Source organism: Diceros bicornis, chromosome 2 (genome assembly GCF_020826845.1).
Source record: "Diceros bicornis minor isolate mBicDic1 chromosome 2, mDicBic1.mat.cur, whole genome shotgun sequence".
Lineage (NCBI taxonomy): Eukaryota > Metazoa > Chordata > Mammalia > Perissodactyla > Rhinocerotidae > Diceros > Diceros bicornis.
Window position 1 is genome coordinate 91,978,253 of NC_080741.1, and position 25,738 is coordinate 92,003,990.

A 25,738-nucleotide genomic window follows, 5' to 3' on the forward strand; every position below is an offset into this window, starting at 1 on the left:
ACTCAGAGCAAAGAGCTTGCAAATTAAATAGAATGGCTAAAATGAGAAACACAGAGGTTGGCAGATAAAGTTGAAGAAGTCCCCCCAGAAACAGAACAAAATTATAAAGGTGAAAAATGGGAGAGGAAATAAAAAATTAAAAGATCACTAGATGTCTAACATCTGAATAATAGGAATTCTAGAAATAGAATAGAAAATGGAGGAGAGTTAGTTAAAGACATGATTCAAGAAAATTTCCCAGAACCTGAAAGATGTGTTTCTGGAGTGAGTGGAGCCCCAAGGGTCCTGCAGGTAAATGAAAACAGACCTGCACAAAGTAGATTACTCTGAAACTCCAGGACACTAGGGACAAAGAAAATTCTACACTCCCCAGATAAAACAAACACAAGCGTTCAGAGTTGGACTGGCTGCAGACTTCAATACCTGTCCTGAAAGCTGGAAGAATGGGGCAATGCCTTCAAAATTCTAAAGGAAAGGGATTTTCCAACTTAGAATTTTAAGCCTAGGCAAAATATAAATTGTGAGAATGGAATAAATATACTTTAAGACATGCAAGATGTCAAAGCTTACCTCCTACGTATCCTTTCTCAGAAAACCACTAGAGGATATGCTACAACAAAGTGAGGGAGTAAGCCAAAAAAGAGGAAGACAAGGAATGCAGTACAGGAGAGGTCAGGGAGGTCCCTGGATGACAGCTGTGAGCCAGGCTGGTCTAGAAGATTCCTGGAGAGAATGCATTAGGAGGACATAATTGAGAGAATCTCCGATGCGTCTGAACATATTGAGGAGATGTGGGAGGAGGGCAGCGTGTGAAAGAGCTAAATTCTATAATGCCTGGTGCCCAGGCACTAGCATATGGTGTGAAAAACCATAGTTTTGAAAAGTACTTGAAAAACCATCTACTGGCATATTATGTGGAGATATGGAAGTAAATGCCAAAATAATTAGCTAAAAGAGTTGCAAGGAATTGTCCCTGGGAGAGAGGGAGTGATGGCGAGGGCTCCTTTTCACACGGACTCTGTAATGCTATTTGATTCTGAGTTAAATGTATGAAATCGATATCAGTAAGAGCCAAACCAAAGAGGCGGCTCTCATTTTTCATCGTCAGATTGGCCAAGATTTAAAAGACTGATTTAAAAGCACTATCTTTAAAAGAGTACGGAGTGTTGGGGAGGAGGCTGGAAGACTGGTCGAATTCTTTCCTGGTGGGAGCAAAATGGACATAACCTCTCTAGAGGACAATGTAGCAGTGAGTGATCAAAACTTAACGTGTGACAAGCCCCCATCGCCCCCTGCAAGTTGGTCTCTCCCCTAACTGTGCATCATGAACTGGAAAGAGGAAGCTGCGGGTGGAAGGGGACCCCTTAAAGGCACTTCTGGGGTGCGGGTGGGACAAAGATTTGGGGGCTGGGGTCTGCAGGCAGACTGACCGAAAGGCAGTAGCCTTTTAGGATAGAAGAGTCCAAGCTCCAAACCAGGCACCCACGGGCTTCCAGTCTCCTCCCTGATGGGGAAACCGCTGCGGGGGAGGAGCCGCGGATTCTCACTGTCGGGGAGTGATTCGGCACATGGAGCAGGGGGTAGGTAGGCTTTCGGCCAGGAGACCTGGTGGGGTGGGAAGAGTTTGTTTTTTAAGGAATGAAGAGGGAGGGTTGTTTAAATGATAAAGAGCCAGTAGGAGGGGAGAGAGCAAGAGGGTGTTGGAACCGGTGGGACTGATGAGAGCACCCCAGACGCTGAGGAAGGAGGCAGGATGAACAAGACTAGCTTTGGCCAGGAGACAAGACATAGACCCACCTCCGCCAGACAAAAGCTGCTCTCTGTCCTGCAAAGGCCCGGGAACCCACACACACCTGACCCTCCTAGAACTTTCCTCTTCAGTGCGGAAATGCTCTCCGAGGGGGGGCCCGCGGTCTTGGGTGTCCCCAGAGGCGCTGCTTTCTGGCCCGGATGCAGCAACCTCCTGGCAGCTTCCTGGAGGCAGCAAGCGGCCACACCTGCCTGCGGCGCCTAGTGTCCCAGGCGCCTGTGCGGGGGCCCCAGGCCTGCCCTCTCCTACGAGGGCGTGGGGCCAAGGCCTGTCACGTGAGGGGCGGGGCCAGGCCTCCGGGTCTGACCCTGTAGGGGAGTGTAGGACCAGCCTTCACCGTCGAGCGGTGCACCTCCCCGCGACTCAACCGTAGGCGAGAAGCCGGTGGATTGACCTAGTTATCTGTTTATGCCTGAAACAAAGGTACAGACAGAATCGTGTAGAGAGCTGGCAAGGAGGGGGGCCAGGGTGTGTCACTGACCTGGTTATGAGAGGTCAGGGGAAGATGGTGGAGGAGGGGGCTCGGAGCTGGGTCTGACGGTGCAGTGAGGGTCAGCCGGCTGGGAGAAGGGGTCGGGGAGTGGGGCCTTGCGGGACAGGGAAGCCCAGCTACCAATGCCCCGGGGGCGGCGCAGACCCTTCCAGGAGCCCACAGGCCGGCGTGGCTGGAGCTGGAAGCCGGGGAGCTGGGAGGAGGCGGCCAGTCGGGGTGGGCCCACCTTCCAGGCACCTGTGGGCCGGAATAACGGCGCCATGGCGGGGTCGGGTTGGAAGCAGGAGTTTTGAGTTCAGAGCAGCTGCGCCTTGACGCAGCCTGGAGGGCCAGGCGGACGTCCGGCGGGTGTCGGCAGAGCAGCGAGGGGGTGTGCAGGGTCCCTTGGATTAAGGCGGGAACAGGGGCGGGGAGAAATGCACGGTGGTCAGGGGAGGCGGCCTGCGTGAGCACTAAGCTTCGCAGGGGCTGTTGAGGCATCCACGGAGGGTATTCCATCCTCGTCGCTGTCCCCATTATGTGTGTACTTGTTTTCCAAGAAGTGTGTGTCAAAAATCTTCCTTTATGATGGCGGATCTGCCAGTTTCTTCTGTACTTTGGTTGCTTTTTGATTAACACGTTTTGAGGCCAGTTATTTATATAGCGCTTACCAGGTGCCAGGCACTGTCCTAAATACTTTCCGAATATGAACTCATTTCATCAATCCCAACAATAGATTAGTTCAGAAAATTATACAGTAAGGGCTTTGAGAAAACCACAATAAAAGTTTATTGATTAACAAGGAAAATTGTTCATAATCTATTATGAAATGAAAAAGGCAAGTCACAACGCGGTTTATATAACTTGATCCCTTTTTGGGTGAGTGAAAAAAATGTGTCTATGCGTAAGAAAAAGGTCTGGAAATGTGCATACCAGAATGATGATGTAGATTATCTCTGGGAGATGGAATTATGTATAATCCTAATTTTCTGGTTTCTGGTTACATGCATTTTCTGTTTTTGGTAATGAGGATCTATTAGTTTGGTAATTAAAAAATAAATCATTTGATAAGAGTCCTGTTATTCAAAATATGAACTTGAGGAATTGCAGATAAATGAACTGAAAATTCTCTTTAAGAATAAGGTACCCAATCTAAAGATACAAAGGATGTACAGCTGTATGAGGCAGACTTAGAATCAGTGATTCCTGGGAAAGGAGAGATGAGAAATCCAGCCACTGGAGAAGAGATGTTCCCTGAGCCCCAGGAGTTCAGTTACAGCACTGACGGCCGGTTTTCTGGTTCTGTTGGTCTGGACTGGGGTGGAGAGTCTGTCTTTCTAACAAGTGCCCTGGTAATGCCACCCTGGCATTTGAGAACCAGCCACACCTGGAAGTTAATGTGTCTGTCCACATGGTGTGGCTACTACAACCTATTATTCAAAAGTTACAAAGATGGGGCCGGCCTGGTGGCGCAAGCGGTTAAGTGCGCGCGCTCCGCTGCGGCGGCCCGGGGTTCGCTGGTTCGGATCCCGGGCGCGCACCGACGCACTGCTTGGTAAGCCATGCTGTGGCGGCGTCCCATATAAAGTGGAGGAAGATAGGCACCGATGTTAGCCCAGGGCCGTCTTCCTCAGCAAAAAAGGAGGAGGATTGGCGGATGTTAGCTCAGGGCTGATCTCCTCACAAAAAAAAAAAAAAAAAAAAAAAAAAAGTTACAAAGAGCTTGGCTCAGAAAACCATTTAGGCCCAGAGCTTCTAATTTATTGATTTACTTTTTAAAGATATAATTGAAATATAACAGTATATTAGTTTCAGGTTGTACAACATAATGATTCACCCAGAGTTTTTTGAGGAACGTTATTTAGACTTGATTTCGGTTTTCTCATGTTATGGTCTACTTGAAGGCTTTTGCTTCTTGAGTCAATTTTGATTAATTACATTTTCCTTTACAATCTTCTGTTTCTCGGAGATTTGGAAATCTGTTAGCCTTGAATTGCACAAAGTGCATTCATAGATATATTTACATTTCCTACTGCCCCGTGAGTCTGGGTTCCTAGCTGTCCCATTCCTCAGTACTAGCTGCCTGTTCCATCCCAGGACATCTGTGACCAACAGCCCTTCTAGGGCAGGGCACCTTCTTGGAGGACAATGACCATGCCCAGAGGTGACTCTCAGTCTACTATATGGGGGGACTTGCTTGCGTGTCCTGTGACCCAAAGCAGAGGCACGTTCAGCCTCTGACCAGTCTGGACATTTATCCTGGGAAATCCCTGTCTGGAAGACTCAGGATGTAGGATTCTGCCCTGGCTACTTCTTTAGTTGAAAGATTTATTTCCTAGAATTGAACACTTCTGCATGTTTTTAGGTCTACACGTGTGCTACAAGGCCCTCAACATGAACCTAGTGAGTTACGAGCAAAGAACCACAGAATCTTTTTGGAAAAATCCAGTAGATTGTTCTTTATTTTTTCCAAAATTTTTTTATTGTGGTAAAATACACATAACGTAAAGTTTATCATCTTAATCATTTTAAGTGTACAGTTAGTTCAGTGGCATTAAGTACATTCATAATGTGCAGCCATCACCACCATCCATCTCCAGAACTTTTCCCCCCTCCCAAACTGAAACTCTGTCCCCATGAAATACTAACTCCCCATCCCCTCCCCTCAGCCCTGGGCAAGCCCCATTCTACTTTCTGGCTCTATGAATTTAATTATTCTAGGTACCTCGTGTAAGTGGAATCATACAGTATTTGTCTTTCGTGACTGGCTTATTTCACTTAGCATAATGTCCTCAAGGTTCATCCATGTTGTAGCATGTCAGAATTTTCTTCCTTTTTAAGGCTGAATAATGTTCCCTTGTATGGATAGACCACATTTTGTTTATCAGTTCATCCATTGATGGGCACTTGAGTTGCTTCCACATTTTAGCTGTTGTGAATAATGCTGCTACGAACACGGTGTACAAATATCTCTTCGAGACCCTGCTTTCAGTTCTTTTGGGTGTATATCCAGAATTGCTGGATCATATGGTAATCTACGTTTAGTTTTTTGAGGGATCTCCATACTATTTTCCACAGTGACTGCACCATTTTACATTCCCACCAACAGTGCACAAGGTTCCAGTTTCTCTACATCATCATCAACACTTGTTATTTTATTTTTTGTTGTTGTTTTATTTTATAGTAGCCATCCTAATGGGTGTGAAGCAGTATTTCACTGTGGTTTTGATTTGCATTTCCCTACTGGTTAGTGATGTTGAGCATCTTTTCATGTGCTTGTTGGCCATTTGTATATCTTCTTTTGAGAAATGTCTTTTCAAGTCCTTTGCCCATTTTTTAAATCTCTTTTGTTGTTGAGTTATGGAATTCTCTATATATTCTGGGTACTGGACTCTTATCAGGTATATCATTTGAAAATATTTTCTCCCATTTTGTAGGTTGCCTTTTCACTCTTTTGATTGTGTCCTTTGATGCAAAGAAGTTTCAATTTTGATGTAGTTCACTTTATCTGTTTTTACTTTTGTTGCCTATGCTTTTGGTGTCATTCCAAGAAATCATCGCCAGATCTAATGTTATGAAGTTTTCTTCTAAGAATCTTATAATTTTAGGTCTTATGTTTAGGTCTTTGATCCATTTAGAGTTAATTTTTATATATGGTGTGAGATAAGGGTCCAACTTCATTCTTTTGCATGTAGATATCAGTTTTCCCAGCACCGTTTGTGAAAAGACACCATAAAGAAGCAAACAGACAAATCCAGAATGTGAGACAGTCTACAGAACAACTGAGTTGGTTTCTGTAACGTTTCATTGGCATAAAAGAAAAAGTGAGTAAGGACTTTCCCAGACAAGAGACATAACAACCACATGTAATGTATGGCCCTTGTTGAGATCCAGATTCAAACACCTAATTATTAATAAGACAGTTTTGAGATAATAGGGGAGATTTCATTATGGATTGTTAGACTTTACCAAGGAAAGATTGTAACTTGTGTCAAGTGGGATAACAGCATTGTGTTATGCGGATGCAAATTAGGGGGCTCTTGATCCAGGCAGGAGATGGACAGGGACGGGGGGCAGTGCATGCAGAGAGAAGTGGCTCTCAGGAGTGTGTCTGAGATCTGATGGATTGGGGGTAAAGGGTGAGCAGTGGAGATATCAAGGGTGGTCCCTGATTTCTGGCTAGCACAGATCGGGGATGCTGGGGCCCTTCTCTGATGTCAGGAACACTGGAGTAGAACCAGGTGTGAGGGAACCACCTCAACGTTGGCTTTGGACGTGTCTGAAGTGCCCTTGAAATCCTGAGAGCCATTGAGTGGTCTGTTGCATGTGGAGTCAAAAGCTCTGAGGGGAGGGCTGGCCAGCCGGCTGCACCCCAACATCACAGGAAGGCCCGTTGTGGAGGCTCTTGCTGTGACTGATACCCCAGCTGTAGCCCCCACCTGTCCCATTCTCCTCCCGTACCCTAGGACGACGCAGTTTTCAGCAGAAAGCATTTAATCTCCACACTTTTAATATGACAGTTACTTTTTAAACTTCATCTCCTTTGGGTGAATGTTCTGTCAAATCCTCCTCCCTTTCTCCTTGTCCTCCTGCGTTAGGAGAGGTGTGGGTTGCCCTGGGCTGCCTGCATCCTCTTCTGGTGGGGGCTTCATTGCCTGGCACTGGGCACTACAGGCTGACCTGCTGTTGAGTACTGGGCCTCTGGTCTGTCTGGCACTGGGGAGCTGATCTCCACTGCTCATGTCCTTGTCACTGCTGTGGTTCATGGTCGAGAGGGCTTCTCAGCCTGATTCCAGCCACTCCTCGTCCACTGGGCCACCCGACCCTTCCACATACTCCTGCTGGAGCTCAGATGGCCTTGGCTGTTACCCCCAAAGGTGTGTGGGGCTCTGTGAGCCGCCCTCACGCCCATTGCTCCGACACCGCCCTAGTCTAGAGACACAGGGTTCTGGTACCTGGCGGAACACAGGGTCTCTCAGAGAGGTATGCAATCTTCTCCCCCTACCTGGGGTTTCCGCCAGCTTGTCTGCTCCCTGCCTTGGGGAAACTGGAAGGAGGTGGGAGGCCAGTCCGCTTTCTGGGACCCAGGCAGTCTCAGCCTTCCTCCCTCTTGCCACCTTCTCCAGCTCCTTTTCCCAGTGGGGGAAGGTCCTTATTGCTGTCCTGTGTAGCAGAAACTCACTCGTCAATCTCGTCCTACTTTCTCCCCATGCTGTCGTTTCTTATAAAGAGATCTCTGTTCAGCACTCCAAACCTAACCTACTACTGTTTTTTAACTTTTTAATTTGAAATGATTATAGATTCACAGGAAGTTGCAAAGATGGTGCAGAGAGTCCGCACGTACCCTTCTCCCAGCTTCCCCCAATGCTTACCTCTTATGGAACAATAGTACAATATCGAAACCAGGACACTGACACGATGTGATAGCATATCTAGTTCTGTGTCCTTTATCACATGTTTAGATTCATGTAACCGTCGCTGTGATCAAGATATAGAACTGTCTCCTCCCTGTCCCCACCTTGTGCTACCCCTACACACCCTCCCCCTACCATCCCTTCCCCCTGGGAAACCACTAATTTGTTCTCCCTCTCTAAAATTTTTCATCTCCCTACTTATTAAACTCGGCTTTGGAAGTTCTAAGAAAGCCATTCTGTCTCTTTAGTGCCTAGATCTTTCTTGGGTTCTCAGGACTGTGTCTGTGCTCATCCTTTATGAACCCAGACAACGTCTTTATTTTCTGCTGGGTTCTGTCCTCCCCACCTGGGGCCGAGAAGGCCTGAGCATCAATAGATGGAGGGCTGCCAGACTCCAGACCCCCAGCAATGAAAATCCTTTGTGCTGTATTTCCGAGCACCCTCCCTGGCCCTGCGGCCCCAGCACCACCCTTGTGGGGTATGGCTCCTGACTAAAACCACGCTTTCTTTGCTGCTGATGAAGTGCATGTGCTTCTCTCCCTCTGCGACTCCTTGCAGGCCTGGTTGGGCTGCGGTTGGAGCCGCTGGAAGGAAGGCTGTCTCTCTTAACCAGGTGCCCCTCAGGCTCTGCAAAGTGGACCCTGTTTTAAGGCAAAGCATGATAAATATTTCAAATATTTAGAATTTGAAGGAAAATCCTGTACCTCCTTTCACATGATGCAATAACAGACAGATAAAACTTCATTTGTTTCTATAAATCTCACTCGAAGTTTCCTGCTACCCCAGGAAGTAAACACCGTTAGCCCATTCTGTAGTTTAGGACCGTGGAAAACACAGAGAAGGTATCAAAGCCAGTTGGGCTCTAGTGACAGAAAGCAGGTCCGTGGTTGCCTGGGCTGGGGTGGGGAGGGGATCTGCCACAAGGGCACAAGGAGACTTTCTGATGCGCTGGGAATACTGTACACTTCAGTTCTGGTGTGGTTACGTGACTGTGTGTATGTGCCAAAACTGCACTTTACACTTGACATAGATGAGTTTTATTGTATGTAAATTACATCTCAAAACTGATTATTTTTGTAAAGCCAGTGTGGAATGAATGAGAGAGGGCGGCCCAAGGAGTGGCCAAGAGGAGAAGAAAAAGGAACAGCTCAGCAACTCAGGGCGAGGCATGTCCCCAGCCAGGAGTGCAGAGAAGCCGCCTGTGTACGTTCTAGTGACTTCACCTTCCGCTCAGGGGCACTCACAGAGCTTCTTGGCCCCGGGTAAACCGTGATGTTCATCCTCCCCAGCCCATCTTTTTTTAAAGCTCCAGCAGGATTCACACCTCTTAGGAGGAGAGAGAGGAAGGGGCAGTAAGGGAGAGGGAGGGGGAGAGAGGGGGTATGTAAGAGAGAGTGTGAGAGAGAGAGAGAGAGAGATGCAGAGAGGGCAGCCCACTAAGATATTCGCTTAGCCAGTTGGAGGCACATGGAGAGTCCTCCGGGCCTGGGGTGACAGGCGACTCCGTCCCTCTGGACGGGGACTGCCTCCATCACAGCAGAGCATGGCCCCATGTGCGGCCTGGTCCTAATGGTGGCCAGAGTCTGTATGAGGACCCAGTTGCATCCAATGGCTCCAAAACAGAGCCCCTCAGAACCTAAGAGGGGAGAGCAGTGCGGGGAGTGTGGGGAAGGGGAGTGGGAGGTGAAGGAGCGGAAAGCCCAGTAGAGCAGAGAGAGGATCGGGGGAAGCCAGCAACTGGGAGCTCACCGTGGCCAGGGGGAAGACCTGAAGGGTTACTGCAGCAGGAGCTGGAGCCACACGCTCTTCCTTCCTCGTCCCTCAGAGCCTCCTGCTCGTGTTGCTGAGGACAGACACTAGACCCCTGGTGGGGGGAGCCAGGCGTTGATAACCAAAGGACCCCACTCTCGTTCGTAATCGAATGGGAAGGTGAGCCAGCCACTCCTCTCCGGGGTCTTTACCCAAGAGAAATAACCGTGTCTGCCCACACAGAGCCCTGTGTGCCACGTTCACTGCAGCTTTCTTTAGTCGTAATGATCCCAAAAGGAGAAAACCCGAGCACCATGACCTGGTGAGGGCCGACTCGGAGTCAGCCGCCATGCGGGGCGCTGGGCTCACGGTGAGCAGGCCTGGTGTGGGCCCTGGAGTCTGTGGTCTCAGTGTTCCATGCAGGAGAGAGACCGCTGAGCGGGCCGTGGCAGGAGAGCATGGCCTGTGCTCTGACGGGGAAGCAGAGGCCCTGAGGCCCCTGATCCAGGCCCGGACATTAGAGAAGGTGGTTGGGAAGGAGAGCTCTGGGCAGAGATGGAGGCAGGTAGAGCCCTTAGTGCCAGCCCTTCGTGAGAGCGAGTGTTCGGGGGACCTGAGAGAAGCTCACTGTGGCTGGTGGGATGGTGGGAGGGATGACGGGCCGGGTTGGAGTTAGTTGAGCGCTCCTCAGCTACGTCAGGAGCTTCTCTGTATCCTGACAGCAACAGGGAGCGATTGAGTTGGTTTAAGCCAGGAGTCGCACAATCAGATTTGTATTCTAGAAAGAGCGCTCTGGCCGAAGGGCGGATAATAGGTTTTAGGAGGTCAAGAGTGGACCCGGCAGCCCATTGGGAGAGGAGGCGGGAGTCTAGTAGAGAGCTGATGTGAATAGCGGGGATGGAGAGAAGCAGGTGGATTTCACAGCTCTTTAGGAGGTGGAGAGGAGATGACTGACTGACGGAGCATTGGGGGTGCCTAGGTTTCTGCAAGGATTGTCACAAAAGGGCCAACGACGCCATTTGGCCTGGGGTTTTCATTTTCAGAGTGCCTCAAATCTAGACTTTGGTTATCTCCAGTGGAGTTTCAAGTACTGCCGTTACACGTGGAATGTGTGAATCAAGTGTTAATTTGCTAGGTTTGACTATGTAAATGCATCCGATTTGGGTTTCCCTGTTTTGGCGTGTGTTCATTTTGTGGGCACACGTGAAACATCCAAATGGAAGTGGCTGGGATCTCCCCACCTGTGGACGGCCCTGGTTCCCCTGAGCTCCGGGTGGAGAGTGGAGACTTCACAGGAGCAGGGCTGCGGGAGGAGACGCAGAGGGAGAGCCTCCCACCCGCGTGCTGTGAGGGACGTGCCGAGTGCTGGTGCTCCTGAGGAGCCTTGCAGAGGAGGCCCGGGCAGTTTTCCTCAAGCCTGAATGCACACCTGAACTCCTGAGGATCTTGTTGAAAATGCAGATTCTGACTCAGGAGGTCTGGTGGTGCCAAGAGACTGTGTTTCCAACCAGCCCTCAGGGAATGCTGGCGCTGCTCTTCTGTGGGCTCAGTTTGAACAGCAAGACTGTAGAAGGCCCTCAGGCACGGGGTCTGGAGCCCAGCAGAGAGATTCAGGCTGAGTTAGAGGAAGGTATCACAGGTGTTTGCATGCTCATGGGAGCGGGTGTAATGCACACGTCACAAAAGCGAGTTCCTACACCTACACCTACCCACAAAGGGCAGGTGTAAAGCGACGGGGAGAGGATGACAAGCAGCCGCAGACTTGAGGAGATATGTGCAGTCTAGGATAGAGTGAGAACCCTACACATCAAATAAAACACACAAATAACCCAAAGAATAGTGGGTAAGAGGTTTGAACAGACACTTCACAAAAGAGGATATCCAAATGGCAATAACTTAGTAACTGTGGAAATGTAGATTAAAATCACGATGAAAATGGGCTGGCCCAGTGGCATAGTGGTTAAGTTCTCGCACTCCACTTTTGGTGGCCCCAGGTTCGCAGGTTTGGATCCCAGGCGTGGACCTACGCACCGCTCATCAAGCCACACTGGGGCAGGCGTCCCATATAAAGTGGAGGAAGATGGACATGGGTGTTAGCCCAGGGTCAGTCTTCCTCAGCAAAAAGAGGAGGACTGGCAACAAGTGTTAGCTCCAGGCTCATCTTCCTCACACACACAAAAAGACAACGAAAAGCCACTACACACCCACTAGCATGACTAAAATTAAAGAGTTTGACAATGCCATGAGTTGACGAGGATGCAGAGCATGTGGAAGGCTCGTCCGTGGATAGGAGTGCAGCTAGGGACAATCATTTTGGAAGACTGTTTGGTATTAGTAGTAAAGTAGAAGCTATGAGACCCAATGATCCAGCAATTCCACTCCTAGTTATGTACCTTCTACTTTTGTGCCTTACAGCCACCGGGCCCAGTGGGGACTGTGGTCAGTAGGAAAGCAGATGATCTAATCCTGTTAGTTGCCCTGAGGGAGCAGGCAGTTGCACTAGTAATTTTAAAAAGAGTCAAATATTTTCAATGATCAGATTGTCAAATACTCAACTCTGGATAATCCACTGTGTTAGGGCAGGAGCGGTCATCCTCTGTTAGAGTCGTCATGAATTGGTACATCCTTCCTGGAGGACGTTGGACACTGGGGAGCAGAGACTGGCATGGGATCTAAGACCAAGACACACCCAGAGGCGGAAAAGCATATTAATTATGCAGGTGATTCTGAGGATCCCCGTTCTGTGCTTGCAGCCTGTTTTAGGGTATCCATGGATTTTCACTCTTCCCGTGTACATCTGAGAACCAGCTGGCTGAGTTCTAGGAAAACTCCCTATGCGATGTGGATTGAATTGCACTGAACTCCTGCCTTCCTCTGGAGGGCGGTGGCGTATTTCCTGGCATCCCTCAGGGAGGCTTCCTTTCTCCATTTGTTCACGTCTTCTGTATTGTCCCTTCATGGAATTTTGTCATCTGCTGCATAAATCGTGTCTTTGGTTAGGTTTATTTCTAGGTATTTCAAAGGTTTGGTTGCCATTGTGAATGAGATTGAAGAAATTTTTCTTTTCAATTTCTAATTGCTTATTACTGGTCTGTTTGCAGACACCATTCTGACTTCTCTACATGCATGAACTTAATAGTCTTAACAGCCCTATGAGGTACATACTAATAGTATCTCTAATTTATAGCTGTGAAAAGGAGGTCACAGAAAGGTTGTTTCTTTGTAGAATTTCTTAAATTTTCCAGATGATTGACTTTGTTGCCTATAAATAACGACCACTATTTCTCTCTCTTCCCAAAACATACGCTGCTCCTTCTTTCCTGGTTAGCTGTCTGGCTGACGCGGACGTTGAGCGGTCCCAGCAACACCGCACTCCTTGTCTGCTTTCTCACTTAAAGGGGAATTCTTCACCTGTTTCTCCTAGTAGGATGTTTGCTGCAGATTTCTGATAAAAGTTCTATTCAATTAAAGATGACATCTACACCTGGTTCACAAGAATGTTTACTATGAATTAGTTTTGAATTTCATCAAATGCTTTTTTAGCATCTATTGAGATGAACAGATGGTTTTTCTCCTTTAGTCTGCTAATGAAGTGAATAACATGGATGACTTTCCTAAGTTAAATTACCCTTAAATTCCTGGGCTAAAATTCCTGGACTAAGCCTTACTTGGCGTTTTCTACTAATGCACTGCTGGCTTTGACTTGCTAATATGTTATTTGGGATTTTTCCATCTGTTTGTATATGAGATTGGCTGTAACTTAACTTTCTTATGGTGTCCTTGACTGGGCTTTAGATCAGATTTGTGCTTATTTTAGAAATGACTCAGCTGTAAGTAACAAATGAACAAACATCAAACCTTTCAACAGCGTCCGTGACGAGAAGCGTGGAGGTAGGTGGCAGCTGACGTTCCTCCAGTTATTCACTCAGACCCGGGCCTTCATCTCTGCAGCTCTCTTGGCCTTTCGTCTGCGGTCTCGAGACGGCTGTCTCAGCTCCAGGCATCACGTCCATGGCAAGGAGCAGGGGGAGGAGGCACCAGGCGGCCCTCTCCCTTTGGCCAAGAGAATGAAAACTTTCCCTGAGGCTCCCAGAAATTTCTGTCTGTGTTTCATTGGCCAAAACTGTCCTATGGGAACCTCTAACTGCAAGGAAGACTGGGAAAGTGAGGATTTCATTTCTCCAGGCCCTCTTGGTAGAGTTAGACGAGAGTGGAGGGGGCTGGGGACAAGGATCCGGTTAGTCAGCCAGCAGAACTGGTTCTAGCCAGCCTGGGGTGGTGCCCCATGTTTCCGTGTTCCAAAACAAGTTGCATGAGATGTTTTGGTAGACTTCACCCACAAAACCATCTCCTCCTGGTAATATTTTAACATAGATCTTTGGTTACACTTTTGGTTTATTTTAAGCTTATTGAGCTCTTTTAATTGTCTACTTATTCTTGGGCTGATTTTGATTCTGTATATTTTCCTAGAAAGTTGTCTATTCCATTAGGCATTTAAAATGTAATGACAGTAGTTGTGAATGGTGTGTTCTTGCAATTTTTAAAAATCTCCTCTTTACCAGAAGTTAAGCTCCATTTTTTCCTGATATGAATTTGTGTCCCCCTCCACATTCTCTGTCTCTTACAAAGATTGGCCAATGGCCAATTTTGTGAGTCTTCTGAAAGAATAAGCTTTGGGTTTTATTGATAAACACTAATGAAATAAAAAAATACAAAAATAATTTCTGCTTTTAAGTTTATTAAATTTTTTCCTTCCTTTTTTTGCTGTTTGTTGTTGTTCCTTTTCTAGAATTTGAGGTTCATGACTTAATCTATTTTCTTTTTTATTTTATGAAATATCTTAAAACACTGACAAGTGATGAGAGCAAGATAACGAATACCCATGTACTTACCACTATAATTTGACAAATTTAACAAATTTAATATTATGCCACAGTTTATTTGAGATTTTTAAAAGATATTACACGTAATCTCTCTTTTGTATGTTTCTAGGAATTTATTCATTTCTTCTAGGTTTTCCAATTTGTTGGCGTATAATTGTTCGTACTAGTCTCTTATGATCCTTTGTATTTCTGTGGTGTCAATTGTAACGTCTCCTCTTTCATTTCTGATTTTGTTTATTTGGCCCTCTCTCTTTTTTTCTTGGTAAGTCTAGCTAAAGGTTTATCGATTTTGTTTGTCTTTTCAAAGAACCAGCTTTTGGTTTCATTGATCTTTTCTATTGTCTTTTTAGTCTCTATTTCATTTATTTCCACTCTGATCTTTATTTCCTTCCTTTTACTAACTTTGGGCTTCATTTGTTTTTCTTTTCCTAGTTTCTTTAGGTGTAAAGTTAGGTTCTTTGTTTGAGATTTTTCTTGTTTCTTGAGGTAGGAGTTTATCCCTATAAACTTCCCTGTTAGAGCTGCTTCTGCTGCATCCCATAAGTATATTGTATTTCCATTTTCATTTGTCTCAAGGTATCTTTTTATTTCTCTTTTGATTTCTTCTTTGACTCATTGGTTGTTCAGTAGCCTGTTGTTTACCCTTCACATATTTGTGAATTTTCCAATTTTTTTCTTGTAATTGATATCTAGTTTCATACCATTGTGGTCAGAAAAGATAATTGATATGATTTCAATCTTCTTCAATTTATTAAGACTTGTTTTGTGACCTAACATATGATCTATCCTGGAGAATGTTCCATGTGCACTTCAGAAGAATGTGTATGGTGCTTCTTTTAGATGGAATGTTCTGTATATATCTGTTAAGCCCATCTGCTCTTACATTTAAGGTCAATGTTTCCTTATTGATTTTCTGTCTGAATGATCTATCCATTGATGTCAGTGGGGTATTAAAGTCCCCTACCATTATTGTATTGCTGTCTGTTTCTCCCTTTCAGTCTGCTAATATTTGCGTTATGTATTTAGGTGCTCGTATATTGAGTGCATAAATATTTACAATTGTTACATCCTCTTGTTGGATAGACCCCTTTATCATGTAGTGCCCTTCTTTGTCTCTTATTGCAGTCTTTGTTTTAAAGTCCATTTTGTCTGATATAAGTAGCTACTGAAGCTTTCTTTTGGTTTTCATTTGCATGGAACATCATTTTCCATCCCTTCACTTTCAGTCTGTGTGTGTCCTTATATCTGAAGTGAGTCTCTTGTAGGCAGCATATGGATGGGTCTTGTTTTTTAATCCATTCAGCCACTCTATGTCGTTTGATTAGAGGGATTAGTTCATTTACGTTGAAAGTCATTATTGATAGGTATGTACTTATTGCCATTTTGTTCATTGTTTTCTGGCTGTTTTGTAGTTCCTCTTTGTTCCTTTCTTCTCTTGCTCTCTTTCTTTGTGGTTTGTATGACTTTCTATAGTGTTATGCTTAGATTCCTTTCTGATTATCTTTTGTGTATCTACTATAGGTTTTTGCTTTGTAGTTACCATGAGGCTCGTATGTAACAACCTATATTTATAACAGTCTATTTAAAGTTGATAACAACTTAAGTTTGAACACATCCTAAAGCTCTACATTTTTAATCCCCCTCCCCCATGTTTTATGTTTTTGATGTCACATTTTACATTTTTTATCTTGTGTATCCCTTAACTAATTATTGTAGTCATAGTTATTTTTGCTACTTCTGTCTTTTAATTTTTATACTAGCTTTATAAGTGACTAATCCACTATCTTTACTATATATTTACCTTTACCAGTGAGATTTATACTTTCATATGTTTTCTTGTTTCTGTTTAACACCCTTTCTTTTCAGCTTAAAGAAGTCCCTTTAATATTTCTTGTAAGGCTGGTTTAGTGGTGCTGAACTCCTTTAGCTTTTGCTTGTCTGGAAAGCTCTTTATCTGTCTTTCAATTCTGAAGGATAACTTTGCTGGGTAAAGCATTTTTGGTTGGGAGTTTTTTTCTTTCAGCACTTTGAATGTATCATGCCAGTCCCTTCTGGCCTGAAAAAGTTTCTGCTGAAAAATCTGCTGAACTTCAAGGAGTTCCCTTGTACATAACAGTTGTTTTTCTTCTGCTGCTTTTAAGATTCTCTCTTTGTTTTTAACTTTTAACATTTAGTTTTAATGAGTCTTGGTGTGGATTTCTTTGGGTTAATCTTATTTTCAACTATCTGGGCTTCCTGGATCTGGATGTCTTCCCAGGTTAGGGGAGTTTTCAGCCATTATTTCTTCAAGTAAGAAGTCTGCTCCTTTCTCTCTCTTTTCTCCTCATTATCTGCTTGATGTCCCGTAAGTCCCTTAAGCTATCTTCACTTTTTCTCATTCTTTTTTCTTTTTGCTGCTCTGATTGGGTGAGTTCCACTGCCTTGTCTCTGAGTTCACTGATCCTTTCTTCTGCTTCATCTAGTCTGCTGTTGAATTCCTCTAGTGTATTTTTCAGTTCAGTTATTATATTCTTCAGCTCTATGACTTCTGTTTGGTACTTTTTTATATTTTCTGTCTCTTTGTTGAAGTTCTCACTGTGTTCATCCATTCTTCTCCCAAGTTCAGTGAGCATATTTATGAATTTTACTTTGAACTCTTTATCAGGTAGATTCTTTAACTCCATTTCATTGATGTTTTTTCCTGAAGTTTTATTTTGTTCTTTTGTTTGGAATGCATTCCTCTGATTACTCATTTTTACTTGACTCTCTGTGTTGGTTTCTGTGCATTAGATGCAACAGCCACCTCCCAGTCTTGAAGGGTTGGCTTCATGTAGGAGATAAACCTTATTGTTCAGCCCTGCCCTAGCTCTTAGTTTTCTCTTAAACCTTTGTGATTGTCCAAGAAGCCTGTTTTATTTTTAATAGCTCCCAGTATTTGAGGGTGTGCCAAGACCAGTTAATGTCCCAAAGCGGGGGATCTCAGTCAGCACCTAGATTCCAGCTGATTGGAAGCCAGACCCTCAGGCCGTAGCTCTTAAAGTATGCACATACATACAGCTGCAAGACTGCAAGTGTAAGCCCTACTGGCCACCAGACCAGGCAATCTGGAGGTGTCCCTTGGGCAACAGTCACAAAACTGGGGGCTCCAGATGAGTGTATAAGCTCCTTTCTGGGAAATACCACGAGCTACAGTGAGGCAGAGGGAGAGCGCAAAGATGGCATCCCTTGGCCTCCATCCCCTGAGACCCCCTCCATAGGCCCCTATAAGTCTGCCAGACCTGAAGCCTGTCCCTAAAGCTGAAGGTCCAGGACAAGCAAATGGGCTCTTGCACAGAACGGCTGGGGTGTGCTGCAGTCTGCTCTCTGTGCAGTGCCCTGGGGGTGGTAGCCTGCCAAGAACTGTCTCTCTGATTGCTGCAGTCCCATGAGACCCAGGAATGCAAGCCCCCAGCCTCCAGAGCCAGGCAATCAAGAGGTGTCCCCTGGGTGGCAGCTGCTGCAAACACCAGGGCACCAGCCAAGGGTATAAGCTCCTTTCTGGGAGATACTGGTGAGCTGGAGCAAGGCAGAGGGAGAGCGCAAAGATGGCACCCACCAAACTTGGTACCCTGAGGGCCCCTCCGTAAGCCCCTATAAGTGAGCCACACCAGAAGCCTGCCCCTCAGGCCAAAGCTCCTGGGCAAGCAGATGGCCTGTTTCTCAGAAAGACTGGGCATGCGCCTCAGTCTGCTGTCTGCTCAGTGCCTGGGGGTGCTGGTCTGCCAAGAACTGTCTCTCCGCCAATACTCCTGTGGAACCCAGGAATGCAAGCCCCCTGGCCTCCAGAGCCAGGCCATCAAGGGGTGTCCCCTGGGTGGCAGCTGCAAAAACTGGGGCACCAGATGTGTGAAAGCTCCCCTCCGGGAGATACTGGTGTTGTGTGGCATGGCAGAGGGAGAGCATGAAGACGGCACCCACCAGTTGGCGGGTAAAGATGGCACCCAACGAGAGAAAGAAAAAAAGGTGGCATCTGTGAGCTTTAGCAAGGCAGAGGGAGGGCATGAAGATGGCTCCCACGAGCACTTCTGTCACTGGAGATTCTCCCCACAGGCCCCTGCCCCTCCAGCCTAGGCTTTCAGACTAGCAAACAAATCACTTTCGTGTAAAGTCTGGGTACTTTTCAAACAGCTCATTCTGCACCGGGCCCTGGGGTGGGTGCAGCCATGTGCAAGCCCGCTGACAGCGGTTTTTCAGTTCGCCACAGCCCTTTGGGTTTTGTGGGTGCCAGCCCCGCTGGTTTTCCAAGCCAGATGTTTTAGGGGCTCGTCTTTCAGGCTCAGGTCTGAAAAGTTGGAGTGCTTGATGTGGGGTACCAACTCTTTGCTCCTCAGGGAGAAGCTCCAGGTTTGTGAGGTCCCTCTTGACTGTGGGTCGCCCTCCCGGGGGTGCAGTTTATGGCGAGCTGTCTCTCAGCCTCTCCTACCTGCCTCGATGTGGCCCTTTTCCCATTTGCCAGTGTGAAGGAGCTGGTCAGCTGCTTTTCAGGTGTTTTTCAGAGGAAATTGTTCCATGTGGAAATTGTTCCATGAGTTGACGGTTTTCCTATGTTGCCATCTTGGACTGTCTCCATTTTAACCAGTTTTAAGTGTCCCGTTCAGTGGCATTAAGTACATTCACATTGTCGTGCAACCATCAGCACCATCTGTTTCCAGGACTTTTTCATCTTCCCAAACTGGAACTCTATACCCATTAAACAATAATTCCTCATTCTCCCCTCCCCCAGCCCCTGGCAACCACCATTCTACTTTCTGTCTCTAAGAATTTGACTACTCTAGGGACCTCATATCAGTGGAATCATAGAATATTTGTCTTTTTGTGACTGGCTTGTTTCACTTGGCATAATGTCCTCAAGGTTCATCCATGTTGTAGCATGTGTCAGAATTTCCTTCCTTTTTAAGGCTGAATCGTATTTCATTGTATGTGTAGACCACATTTTCTTTATCCATTCATCCATCCTCGGACCCTTGGGTTGCTTCCACATTTAAACTATTGTGAATAATGCTGCTATGAACATGAGTGGACAAATATCTCTTTAAGACCCTGCTTTTAATTCTTTTGGGTGGAATTGCTGGGTCATATGATAATTCTATTTTTAATCTTTTGAGGAGCTTCCATACTGTTTTCTACAGTGGCTGTTCCATTTTACATTCCCATCATCAGTACCCAAGGTTTCCAATTTCTCCATATCCTTGCCAACACTTGTTTTCTGGTTTTTTTGATAGTAGTCATCCTAAGGGGTATGGAGTGGTATCTCTCTGTGGTTTCGATTTGCATTTCTCTGATGATTAGTGATGTTGAGCGTCTTTTCATGTGCTCATTGGCCAGTTGTATATCTTCTTTGGAGAACTGTCTGTTTAAGTTCTTGCCCACTTTTGAATTGGGTTGTTTATTTTTTTGTTGTTCGGTTTCAGGAGTTCTCTAAATATTCTTGGTATTAATCGTTGTGTGATTCGCAAATATTTTCTCCCATTCTGTGGGCCATTCAGTTTTATACTTTTACTAAATATGTATGTTCTGTAAACAACATGTAGAATTGTCTTGCATGCATTACAACTTCATATTATCATACTGTAAATCTTGTTTTATAACTTGCTCGTTTCTACCAGCGTTAAGTTTTTGAGACACATGGATGTTGACATACTTCATTCTTTTTCCCTGTTCTATGAAAATGCCACAATGTGTGATTCATGTATCCAGTTCTGTTGATGGACATATAGGTGGTTTCCATCTTATTGCTATTATCCTTTACCATTACAAATAGTGAACATCTTTGTATATTTCTCCTTCTACACATATGTGAGAGGTTCTCTAGGCTGGATACCTAGTAGTGGAATTTCTAGGTCACGGTGTGGGTGCATCTTCGACTGCACTAAATGCCAAATTGTCCTCCAAAGTGGCTGTACCAGCTTCTACTCCCTCCAACAACACACAAGAGTTCTCGTTATTCCACATTCCCACCAACATCTGTTTATTGTCATACTTTATACTTTTTGCTAAAGCAAAAAAGTATATTCCATGGGTATGGAATAGCATCTTATTATTGTTTTAGTATGCATTCCCTGATTTTTAATGTGCTTTATTACGTTTTCATGTTTATTTCTCAGATTTATTCTCCTCTGTATTTCCTGTTCATATCCTTTGCTCATGTTTCTATTCAGATTTTTGTCTTTTTATTACTGATTTGTAGGAGTTCTTTTTATAAGCTAGATATGAATTCTCTATTAGTTATGCATATCGCACGTATGTTCTCCCTTCTGTCTGTTTGCTTTGTTGATGGTTTCTTTTATCATCTAAAAGCTTTAATTTTAATGCAGTTAAATTAATTAATCTTATCCTTTATGCCTGTTCAAGAAGTCCTTCCCTACCCAACATCATTAAAGATATTTTCTCACTATTTTCCCCTAATGTTAATCATGCTACTTTTCAAATTTAGGCACTTAATCCATGTGGAATTTATTCTTGCACATGCTATGACATAGGGAATTCATTTTAAAATTTCCATGTAACTAACCAATTTCTCAGCACCATTTGTGTAATAGTCTATTGTTTCACCAGCAGTTTATTATGGCATCTCTGTGGTATACCAGTTTTCCCATATGGGTTGAGGGCCATTTTTGTGCTGTCTATTCTGTTTCACTGATCGTTTTAAAACTCCTACTCTGATACCAAACTGTCTTTAATTACTCTAGTTTCCTAATAAGTCTATATGTTTGGTAGAGTAAAGGTTTGGTTTTCTCCTACCTTATTCCCTCTCATGGACCTTTATGCTTCCATATGAACCTTAAGGTTTGCTTTGTTATAGTCTGTCCAGCACTTTTGTTTTTGTGGCTGGAGGCTTATCTGTTGTATTTCCTTTTTGATTACTGCGGGCATTTAGAAAAGCTTTGGATTTCTGCCTTATTGACTTTGTAACTGGTCATCTTATTAAAATATTTTTAAAGCTTTCAATCTATTCTCTTGGGTTTTTAGATAGAAAACAATATCACTGCAAATAATTCTAATAGCAGCTAATAATTAATGAGAACTGGGGACATGCCGGGAATCTTTGATCTAGTCCTCACAAGAGCTCCAAGGCTAGTCCTACTGCTCTCTCCCATTTTACAGAGGAGAAATGGAGGAAGAGTGCAGGCGAGTCACTTTCCAAGGTCACCACTTAGTAAATGGTGATGATGGCAGTCAGCCTCCAACTTACTAGTCAGCCACCACACCACTGTCTCTCCAAAATTAGCGCTTTGCTTCTTACTTTTAATATTTATATCTTTTTTGCTTGGATTATTGAACCACATTTTCTCTCAGTAAATCACTTTGTCTCATATGTTGCAGAGAAAATAGAAGCCCTTATACATCCTTGAAGGGTTTTTTTCCAACACCAACTCTCTGATTCTCTGGCACCAGCTGGGTGTCCAACAACTCAATTCTGACACTAACTACCCGAGAATGTGTCAGACTCCACAGGTTTAAAGGTCAGCCCCACGAGACTGCCCCACTTCAGACACCAGCCAGAAATGGGGTGCCCAGGCCACCCACACTTCTGACTAGCTGAATTTGGGGGTTCCCACAGCCTTACCCCCTCAGGTTTGATAATTCCCTGGAATGACTCACAGAACTCAGGAAAGTGCTTTATGCACTATTACCGGTTTATTATAAAGAATACAACTCAGGAACAGCCAAATGGAAGAGATGCACGGGACAAGGTATGTTGGAAGGAGCGCTGAACTTCCGTGCTCTCTAAGAGCAGCCACTCTCCCCACATTTGCACGTGTTCATCAACCCGGAAGCTCTTTGAACCTCGTCATTTTGAGTCTGTATGGAGACTTCATTACATAGGCATGATTGATTAAACCATTGGCCATTGGTGATTGAGCTCAATATTTAGCCCCTCTCCCTTCCTGGGAGGTGGGGGGTGAGACTGAAAGTTCCAACCCTCTGTAGAGACAAAATAACCAATAACCGTTCTATAGATAAGAGAGATGAGGTGAGTTTTACTTGAGCCAAACTGAGGATTATAACTCGGGAAGGCCTTTTCTAGAAAGGAAGAAAGAGTTCCAGAGAAGCATGGTTTTCAGTACAGTATTATACCTTTTTAGAACAAAGAATCATACATTAAACATGCCCAGGGTATATATTCATCAAAGTTTCAAAGAGGTATTCGGTTACAAATTAGCAGGTCGACTTGACCCTGATATTGAGAAAGGGACTAATATGGGCGTCACCAATAGGGTTGGGCGTAGGAGAAGTATGCATTCTTATCTTCGTGCATTCTTTACTGTAATAGTTAAGCAGATGTACAATGTATGTTTGATAGGCCATAAGTCACACTTTTTAGTTCAAGCTGAATCAGTTTTGAACCTGAATAGTTACCCCATATACCTCAGTATGTGAAAATCTCTTGGCAGCTCTATCACATGGCTAGTTCTCCTGGCAACCAGCCCCCATCCTTAGGTGACCTAGGGACTTTCCAAAAGTCACTTCATTAACATAACAAAAGTTACCTTGAAGGCCCTCATCACTTAGGAAATTCCAAGGGTTTGAGGAGCTGTGTACCAGTAAAGGATGAAGACCAAATATATATTTATTATAAATCACAATATCACAAGAATGTTAGTTAATATAATGTAAATATATTTAAAAATATACGTTATATCCAGGTAGGGTTTATCTCAGGAATTCAAGGAGGGCTCAACATTAGAAAATATATTAATGTTATTTATGATTTATTAAAGGAGAAAAATCATATTATTATCTCAATAGATATAGAGAAATCATTGATAAAATTCATCACCTTTTTATAATGATAATAATTACCACAACAAAAATAATAATAAGACTTCCTGACAAGCTAGGAATAGAAGGGAACTTCCTTACCTTGGTAAAGGCTATACACCAAAACACTACTTTGCAGAAACTTGAGGTGCGTTCTCTTCAAGACTGGGAACAAGGCAGGGATGCCCCAGTCATCACTAGTTTTAACTTGGAACTCGAGGGCTGGGCCAACACTGTGAGGAAAGAAGCAGACATAAGAGGGGTAAGAAGTGTAAAGAGAAGAGATAAAACTGTCATTACGTCTACATATAACTAAATATGTATGTTATTTTATTTATATATATGTATTACATGTCATTTATTTTAATATGTCATATATTAAAAACAAAAGCATCAAAGACAAACACCACATGATCTCACTCATATGTGAAATATAAACCAACACACAGACAGAGAGAACTGTATGGTGGTTACCAGGGGCAAGGGGGTTGGCGGGTGGGCACAAGGGGTGAAGGGAGGCATTTATATGGTGACTGACAAACAATAATGTACAACCAAAATTTCACAATGTTATAAACTATCAAGACATCAACAAAAAAAAATGCATCAAATACAAACCTTGAAATCTAATAAGAATTCAGCAAGGTTGCTGGATACAAGATCAATTTATAAAACTCAATGGTTTTTTAACCACACCAATTAGAAAATATAATAAATTGGATATTTATAACAGCAACAGAATGTGTGGTATCTAGGAATTGCCTTAGCAAAGAGTACATAAAACTCTATGAGGAAATTTTTCTTTTCCCTCAGGAACATTTACCCTGAGCTAACATCTGCTGCCAATCTTCCTCTGTTTTGTATGTGAGCTGCCACTGCAGCATGGCGACTGACAGACAAGTGATGTAGGGCCATGCCCAGGAAATGAACCCAGGCTGCTGAAGTAGAGCACACCAAACTTAACCACTAGGCCACCGGGGCTGACCCAGTGAGTAAAATTTTAAATGAGATTTTGAAAAACGACCTGAAAAAAATGGAGGGAGGGGCCGGCCCAGTGGCGTAGTGGTTAGGTTCATGCACTCTGCTTCAGTGGCCCGGTGTTCACAGGTTCAGAACCTGGGCGCAGACCTATGCACCATTCGTCAAGCCATGCTGTGGCAACGTCTCATATATAAAATAGAGGAAGATGGGCACAGATATTAGCTCAGCACTAATCTTCCTCAGCAAAAAGAGGAAGATTGGCAACAGATGTTAGCTCAGGGCTGATCTTCCTCACCACACACACAAAAAAATGGAGGGCCATTTAGTGTTGTTGAATGGGGGTGACAATATTATAAAGATGTCAGGTATCCCCAAATTAATAAAATGCCATCCACTTTTGTAGATGGTGGTAGTGGGTGTCTAATTTTATTTTTATCCGTATTTACCATATACAGAGGTAGTTTCCAGAAGGATTAAAAAACCTAAAAGTGAGGAGTAAAGCCATAAGTGAAGAGAAGACAATGTAGGAGAATTGTGGCATTGGGGCGGGAAGGACTTCTTAAACAAAGCCCCAAAGTAAAAATCATAAGGCAAAATGGGCAAATTTGTTTACATCAAAATCAAGGATTCCTGCTCAACAAAGGACACTTGGGGGAAAGTTAACAGGCAAGTGACAGACTGGCACAAGATATCTGCAATGTCTGAAACGGAAAAGGGATTAATATCTAGTGTAACGTATACAGACAGAGGTATATCCCTGTAAATCAACAAGGAAAAGACTACGACTCAAAAAAGCAGGCAAATGATTAGAACAGGCAAAAGACCAAGAAGCTCCAAAGGCTAACAGGCGTGTGAGGAGAACGTCTTGTTTATTAGAACAACGCAAAGTAAAACTATGGTGGACCACTGTAGCCTGGCAGATGGGCAAAAATTAACAAGCTGGGCAGTGCCCAATGTTGGCAGTGCCTCTTGCCTGGGATGGTGCAGCCGGTACAGACCAAGGGGGGCTTCTGCAAATTAAGCACATGCCCGCTCTGAAGACCCTGCGACCCTGGACAAGATCTTGTGTGGCCCGTGTTGCGTGAGGAGCAGGAAGCAGCCAATGGGTCCATGTGGGGATGACTAGATGAGAAAACTGGCAGGTACACGCCATGGGATAGATGACTCGCCAGTCAGACCCCAGGGCATTGTGGAAGGACCCTAAAGCAGCAGGAGTGAAAAAAATAGGACCAGAATGAGCTCTAGAGCTCCTTGCTCAGTGTGGGCCTCAGCCCAGGACCTGCGGCATCAGCGTCACCCTGCAGCCTATTAGAAATTCACCCAACCTGCTGAATCAGACCCTGCCTTTTAACAAGACTCCAAGGTTAAGCAAAAACGTGAGGGTCCCATGACTGACCAGATGTCACCCCTTCCCAGAAAGCCACTGGAACCAGAACACTCAGGGATCAGTGCAGGAGTAAAGGATTCCCCAGCGGGCTGGGGCTGGGAAGCCCACGTGGGCACTCACAGAAGACAAAGCAAAAAGGGGCCTGTATCTGCTCTCTGATGCTGGGAAACTGGTTACTATCCAGGACGCGAGCCTGGGGGCACACCTCCCGCTGCATCCAGAAGACTTGCTAGGTGCTGTAAAGGACATCTCTCCTTGCCT